We start from the raw sequence: 8,605 nt of genomic DNA, 5'->3' as shown, positions 1-8,605 counted from the left end.
TGATTGGCAGCCATGTTCCCATTTAGCACTCTGGCCATGGTGCCTTGGGGTCCAAACCAATCATGAAGCCATAGCAGGGGTGTAGTAGTGGCTTTCACTGTCATTTAACCGGTACCCGGCCCCGGCAGACAGTGAATGAAAAGTGCCAAAGGCTGCATTGAATTATGAGCACCTCTCAGCCCCAGCTGTATATACAACCAGGCACAGGGAGCCATTTCCAGCTAAAATGCCTCTTGCTGCAGACTACTGTGGTAATATTTCATGGACTGCAAACAGAATTGTTATGGTCTGGAGGCAGACTACCTATGCGATCTTAATGACTGGCATGAAAGACAAGATGCTGGCTTGTGGTTGAATTTATTTTCTTTTTTTTATTACTTGGTGCTTAAAAATATAGATGGTTTTTTTTAATAAGCACAGCAAATATAAAATTTCATGCCAGCCTGAGGCCACAGGGGCCTAAACAGCCACCAAGCATAATTACAGAGACAAGTGAAATAGCCCTTTTGTGTCATATACCTTATTTTATACCTATATTACCAGAATCAAATTAAGGTCATCCATCTTGAATGCACACTTTCAGTTAATGGGAATAGGCATATTGTCACCATTGTGAGTGTGTGTGTGTGTGGATGTGTGTTCCCAGTTGACATTTTGCTGATACAGAGCAATATTGGCAGGCCAGCAGACTGGCTGCTCCATACTGGAGGGCGGCCAAAGCCGGGGAGGAGGGGGGGGGGGACAGTGCAAGTGACAAGTTTTAAATATCAGCTCATTAGCCACCTGTAAATCCATCTAATGAGGACTGGAGGATTTTTTTATTCCTTCTAATTGGGTAGAGTTTGCAGAAAGGCAAATGCACCCGCTGGATTCCCCTCTGGTTTGTTGTATTTGCCAGAGCTGTAATGCACACGGTGCTTCACTGGCCAACCAGAACCAGCACTCTGAGACTCACAGCACGTGCCTGATCGATGTAAAGCAGAAGGCAGGTGCCCAAAAGGCTCCATTAGGCTTGTAGTTGGATGGCATGAATAACCACAGATGCATTGCTTCAAACTACATGCAATGACCCATACACAGTGTATATATATATATATATATATATATATATATATATATACTGTATATACAGTATACACACACACACACACACAAACACACACACACATACATACATACATATACACACACACAGCTACACAGAGTGCTTTTACAGCTTAATTGGTAATTAGTTGTTGTTTTGCTGCTGCGCACATATGGCAGATGTTAGATTAGATACATGAGCCTTTACTTGCTCTTGTATTGTCTTGTAATGTCAGCGCAAGACAAAACTGGCTTTTCAACCTCCTTATATGCTGTCGATATGTCACAAAAACATTTAAAAAAAATCCCAACTGCATCTCTCTCGTCTTACAGGTGACAGATTTTGCTTCTTTCATCGCAGTAATAGCCACAAATGTTCCAAATATGGTAAATGATGTGTTAAGAAGGCACCGGATCATAAATAAGACCACGTGTTCAAAAAATAAGAGCTTTATTCTTTTCCAAATCCCGTCTTCCTCCCGACAGCTCTGGCATTTTCCTTAATTCATCCACAGCTTTTCCTGCACACACCCGCTATCAGCTGGGCTTCTGCTTCTGCTTCTCCGAGATGTTAAAGTCAAAAATGCTGAGAAGTTTAGCGGGATCCCTGCAGAGAAAACTAATTTCAAAGGTGATTAAAGTCTTGTCAAACTAAACCCATTCCTCCCCCTTTTTTAATCACGACCAAGACAATCTACTATTATGGGCTTGCAGAATGTGTAGTTTTCACTGATGTGAGTCAGCAGAACATTCTAAGTTTCTACTGTGGTTAATAGCCTGGTGACCAGATATCCTCCTTTGCCTGGAACTGTCCTCTAAAAATGTAAAGTCGATTTTATTCCACTAGAAGCTCAAACATGTGTCACACCCACCATCTCGTGCACAAACTCAAATCTGGTCACCCCAGTGAAACTCCTATTGCCATAAATCTTGATAAATTGTTCCTGAACAATCTGCATTCAGACACTGTTGAATTCACAGCTCTCAGTAACTTTACCTTTACCTTGTTAAGTCACATGATGTTCTTCTATGCATCTCCTATCTTTATTTCCGGGAACATTCCTTTTGAGTGCATGCACTATGCACTCATTATTTTAATAATGCCTTGGTGTTATTTGGATATTAAGTGCACCATTTTCATGACAGAGGAAGGTAGGAAGGCGTGATGCTCTGATGGAACACTACCTAAAAGCTTTCAGATCAAAACACAAAGGACTGTGACTGCCTCCGGTGGTCGGTTACAGTCACACCACATGGGATGGAGCGACACTGATCCGTCCAAAGATGTTCCCAGGAAGATGGTTTCTGCCTTGTTAACGAGTTTTTTATCAGGCAGATTGGTGTCTGATCTTCCAAAGATGGTGAACTTTAACTCAATTACAGACTCCATACTGACGATCGCCGTGCGTTTTACTAAAATATACAACATAGCGAAAAAACATGAATTAATCAATAAAGTTCTCGTCTAGAGGTTCTGAAAACTAACCCCCTTTAACTTTTTCTGTCTCACTTGGTTTTGACACCCAGGCCTGGTTTCTTGCGAGATCACACAGAAAGATTTATGAGCGCTGTCACTCAGAGGGAGCCTTTCTTCTGCATCTTTCTTCATCCCCTGTCCATTGGTGGGTTTGTTGTGTTGCTGCAGCTTGGGATCAAACACGCGCCGACGCTTTGTATTATCGTGGAAACAAAAGAAACTGCTCGTGTTGTGTGAAACAGGAGGAGTGTTTCCTGGTTTTTCATAGTTTTCAGGTGGGGTAGACATGACAAGTGAGACAGACTGGGACTTTCACTGAATCAGTGCTGACGTTTCTCATTCTGCTCTGGATTTCTCTGTCTTGGCCCTAACTTCCACATTTCCCCCCACTCGCCCAGCGCAGTGCAATCACTGTCTTCATTTTACCGGTTTCCTGTCACATTTGTTTGAGGAATCTTTTACCTAATGGCCGTGCTGCAATTTTACCCCAACAGCCCAAACCTGTTTGCCATGTGCGGTCATAATCAGTCAATTTCATTTGAAAGATCAATGCCATACTTAGCTACAAGCTATGAAGCTGTTATTCAATGAGAAGGCAATTTCGCCTTCTCATAAAGAGGGGGGCTCTTTGTCTCCCACCAGACCTGGGAGGAAAGAGTGCGGGGAGGAAAGGGGGGGATGCATCCTTCTTTTCATCCATTCCACGGATAACTCATGAAACCTGCCAGAGTTAGCAGGAATGCTAAGGACTTTGTTCAGCAGGTTCGAGAATACAACAAAACAGCCCTCAATAAATGAACAATAACAATAACCTGAGTTCTGAAGCCATCTGAAAAGCATTTGGACCAGTCATGGTAGACGCTGTCTGACTATGATAAATGGAAGAAGTTTAAGTCAAACCCCCCCCACCGGAGTGTCCACACAACTACAAACATGAGAAAATAAATGCAACAGGGAGAGAGGTCACTAAAGGACCCAGAAGAAGATTTAAATGACTGAAATCCTCCCTTACTCTGGGTAAATCTACTTGGAAACTCTTTAATGGAAGTTTTAGTTGTTTAGTAGTTTTAGTGACTCTCAACTTCCCAGCATGGAACCCGTGACCCCTCCGAGATGGTGGATATATCATGAACTGGACCCGTTTCACTGCGAATATTGCTGCAAAATCTAACTTTCACGCTCTCTTCTCTTGTCTTCCCTTTATAATGAACATAGTTGTAAAGTGTGTTATAAAAGGTGTAAAGTGAGAGTCTCTGGGCGATGCCCCCTTGGAAGGTTCCAGAGCTTACCACTCTAAACACTTGTAGAGTTGTGTTAACAAGAATATTGATTTGATTCTCCATCATTTTGCCGACTACTTCCCTCTTTTCCTCCCACGCTCGGTCGGGTTTCCAGTGAAATTGAAGTGTCTGCCTACTTTCCATGAGCAAATGTTTTGATTTCTTAAGCACAGGCAAACTCTTATCCATCTTATTGGCCCGGGATCAGATCCCTCTCGATCTACCTTGGCGACAGCGCTGTCTCACTCGCCCACTCACCCACTTTTTCTTCCTATTTTCCAACTACTGCACAAACTTTCTGACACTTAAATAGAACTAACAAGCAACCAGATATGTAATTGCAAGGAAATAATCAGCAACACCCTATTAAATAATAATTATTAAGAGGTTTTACTATAATGAGGAGGGTCTTGGATGGTTGATGGGCCGTTCCATTCTTTACAGGTTCTAATTATTCAACTGCTAATACATGCACATTTCAAATAAACAGAAAAAACACGATTTGATCAAAAACCGGGAGGAGAATTCATGTATCAAAGTCAATTCTACAATTACATCAAGTGTCCAAAGATTTAATTGTGAACTCCCAGCAAGACATTGTCTTAGTTCTCTGAATTTATTCCCAAAATGTGAAGAATTGCTGCCACAGCAAATTTAGGATGATGTGAAATGGTACAACCATGCAAAAGCCAGCACATCAGGGGCATTTTAGGTAACTTACATGTGTTAAGACTCAGAATATTTGGAGTTGTTGGAGCAAGTTTATGTTGTTTTCAGGGAAGGCCTTCGTTCATTCAGATTATTACAATTAGAAAAAGATTACAACATAAGTAAAAATGTTCTAATTTCCAGCATTCTGTCAGTATCAGTAAGCATTCAAATATTCAAATGTTCAATCTTGTTAGTTTCATTTGAACCTCATTCCATTTTACAGAAAACTACATGTTTCTTCTGAAACACAGTTTTAAATATATTTGTTATAGAGAGAACAACAAAGAGTTGAATAAGAAAAAACCCATTTGAACAAATAAACAAACTCAATGCCTTTGGATTTTTAACTCAGATTAAAGATGTGTTGGTTTATTTGATTGGCATCTTTTCAGTGCTCTAATGCATCCTGGAAATGAGCGAAAATTGGTCCAAAATGAGCAGAGAAAGTCACATTATGTCATCATTTGCATATCGGGCCTGAGCAGCAGATTAATGGTTTATGCCTCAGGCAGCTCAAATACAGGCCAGGGAAAGAAATCCACTATCGCAGATGGGGGAGAAGGAATAATATAACAAAAAGTTCCTCTAAATGTCCTGGAGCTTGGATAGACTTTCAAGTGCTCCATGACGTCCAGTGACATTTACATGGGAGGCAAAGGTCTCACTGTTTGACTTCATTAGTGTAAGTCTTAAATAGACAGTTATGCAGTATAACTTTGACTTAATCCCTGTAAAGGTCAAGTATATCTCCCAGAATTGCTGTGTGACGGGGCAGATCTATAGTCCGGCAGTAATTGAGAGGAAGTAGGAGGTGATGTGGCGTTCCAAGACCCCACAAACTCTTGCTGTGAAACATAGGTCATCTAAATTAACTGGCTGAAAGAGATCTCAGCGGTGGAGGCAGGGTCAGTCTCAACTTCAGACTTTAGCATATTCACATAAAAAGAAATATCATTTATTTTATTGTTGTGCTTTGCGTTCAGTGCAACTGTCATACCCTTTCCCAATGCTCTAATTAGCTGCTGTGTTGCTACTTGGTCAAGTCACAAGTGGCATTCCTTAAGAATTATATTATTTGTATGTGTATCTGAATCCGATTTCGAGGTTTCGCTTAGCATATATTGATATCCAGTTATGAATGTACACTGTGGCCGGGCTAATTGCAGCATTACTGTTTCAAGCCATAATGAATAATTATTTCACTCAGCCACCAGGGGGCGAGTGAGACGTTTCGCTGCAGTCATGTCATTCACGTTTACTTTGGTACTTTTGTCACGTGTGAAGGAGGTTTTAGAAGATATAAGCATGCTAACAGGGTGAAACATCAATATCATTCTACCCTAATTTACAGATTCAAATATGCATTTGGCTGAAAGCTGTTGTGGTTCGCACCTCGCAGAGCGTGGCCGTGGAATTTAATACCGTATGATAAGTTTTCGTATACCATAAAATCAAGAATCAGCATTGAGCTTTCAAAGCACAAACTGTCTCGCTGGGGCTGCAACTGTCTTCAAAAACAAATTAAATATTCCCTAAAGAATCAATTAAAGTGCTGCATTATGTCTGACGGTCCTCCGGTATTGTCGCTTCACATGCAGACGTGCCGAATGTTCTGAGACACACAGATAAACAGGCGCTCACACTGTCTGTCCTTTTCACTTTACTCTGTACTGGGGCGAGCTGCGCCTGGGTTCTTTATGTTCTCATTACTCCTCTGCAGAGAAGCCTGAGCTGAAGAACTTAAAGAACATGATTTATTATGCAGTTCTCCCCAGGTGACCCTCGCTTTCCTCTTGTTGAATATACAGTAAAATTATCTGAATGTCACCATCTTCCTCTGTCTCTCACTCTCATTATCTTCCTCTGCCAACACTCTGGCTTCAGGGCGACAAAAACTTTCCCCACGTCGCCGTGCGTTGTGGGACGAAGGCCTCCCACCGGAAAAAGTTTAATTAAAAGGGCCCTCTTTAAACAAATACTTGCAGCATTGCTGGGAGAGCCTGCATGTGTAAACATGGCTAAAATATAGAGAGCCAGTGTCAGTTAGCTTGGCAATGAGAAATGTTTTACAGCTTTCCAAATACAAGAACAAAAAGTCCTCGATAAGCAACAATTTGTTGATCCTTGGGGTGTAAAACTTGCTTTGCATCAGCATGACAGGAAGCTTGAGCGATGTAACAAACGTTATGTTGCTCTTGAAAACCTTTTTTAAGATTTCTCTCTCCACAAAAATGACCAAGAGGCTAAAACCAGGACAGAAAGCCACGTCTGTATTGACGGATGGTGGAGGAAACTTTGACCAGGCTGGACCGAGTAGGTCATAAATCCAGAGTAAACTTCATCTTTCAATTAATGATGTGACATAGCTTATATACTGAGCAGCAGCCTGAGCTCAAAGTTCTTTACTTATGTGGCAGAACATGAAACAGGCTTGATAAACTTTAATTCCCCACAGAGATGCTCTGTATTTATTATGCATGAATACAGTTTGGAAGAATGTGAATGGAACAAGACAGAACGGGGCCCGCAATATGTTTTGACCCTCTGGGAGGCAGCTGTGTTCTCAGCTGGTTGTAAGTCATGAAACCATTTTGGGTCAGAATGAATAAATGATGGAAGGCGGAGGAAAAGCAAGAACAGGCTGGCTAAATATTTCATCCCTGCAATCCAGCGCTTTGACTTAAAACTTGAACTTAAGCTCCAGACTTGCAAAATCTGATAAATATGAATTAAACTGTTCACACTGGAGCAAAACTTGGATCCGTTTTTTTTTTTTACCGCTGTGGGGGAGATGATGGCAGTGCATTGGTTTTAACTGAAGCTAAATATAATGTTTGGCTTCCTTAAAGCTCAAAAAAGTTTCTAATTTTGATACACGACGTGTTCAGCGATTATGGCAACTTTTGGTCATATTTTTGCCTGAGCTGATAGGAAATTGATGAGAATTAGTGGAAAATAATAACGTCACACTCAATTACATCACTTCGGAGCTCTATTTTTCCCCTCACCTGGGCAGAATTTCCAAATTGACTTTTGAATCCAATATTGACTCTGTTGAGGTCAATGAATGTGCTGATGAAGTGCTCAACTTAATTCAACAACCCCTACATCATTTCTGTGTTCTGGCATCGAAACGTTGTGTATTACTTTGATTAATGACGGGGTCCGTTGGGTCTTGACTCGCAGAGGAAGTGCAGAAAACCCAGAGGGAGTCGAGAGCTTTCAGCGATCATCAACTGAGGCTGCGACCATGTTTATTCACTCGTGTTGGGCAACGATAGAACCGCTTCAAACTCCACACCAGAGGGGGAGGAATTAGTTCCCTCTTCTTATTAATAGTCAAAAGTGGGGGCACTATTTAATTACGAAGCTCATCCATCAATCGTAACAACCACTGTCATTGATATTTAGCCGGGCATTAAAGCTACATTCTCTGCTTTATATGCAAAACGAGCTGCCACCAAGAATTTGCAAGTTTCCAATCTTGACACTAATGACTTCCATAATTTGATAAATGATGTATTAAACTGAGGTTTGAACCTTGGAGAATGGGGCCGGGGGGAGAGAGAGACACCGCATACAACAACAGCCACAGACTGTAATCTACGTGAGGAAGTTCTGAATGAAAGGAAGAGAGGGATTCTGGGAAAATGATGGCCCATCGTCACCTCACCAAGGCTGGTTAAACTCAGCTGGAGCTCAGGCGTTTGGTGCTGTTCTCTGATCCGCCATGAAGACGACGCCAAGGCCATTTCTGTCTTCCTCATTAACACCTCCTAATTATAATTACCTGACTGATCATGTGTGAATATGATAAACTCAGAGAAGATAATGGATTAGAGCAGATTGTATAGAGTTGTGTCTCTTCAAACAGTTAGATGGTGATTAAAGATTAAAAAGATTGATTTCATTTTTTAACAATTGCTATTGTCTTTTTTAGTGTCATAGTGTTGTTCATTAAACCGATCATTGTGATCTACAATCTTTGAAATTGGGGATTGTAAATAATGGTACGATAAAGAAAGTACTTTAGCTATTTTTATCTGTCAGACAA

The sequence above is a fragment of the Takifugu flavidus genome, chromosome 1, assembly GCF_003711565.1.
Source record: "Takifugu flavidus isolate HTHZ2018 chromosome 1, ASM371156v2, whole genome shotgun sequence".
NCBI classification, from domain to species: Eukaryota; Metazoa; Chordata; class Actinopteri; order Tetraodontiformes; family Tetraodontidae; genus Takifugu; species Takifugu flavidus.
The sequence above is the reverse complement of the archived record's forward strand: the minus strand, read 5'-3'. Positions refer to the sequence as shown.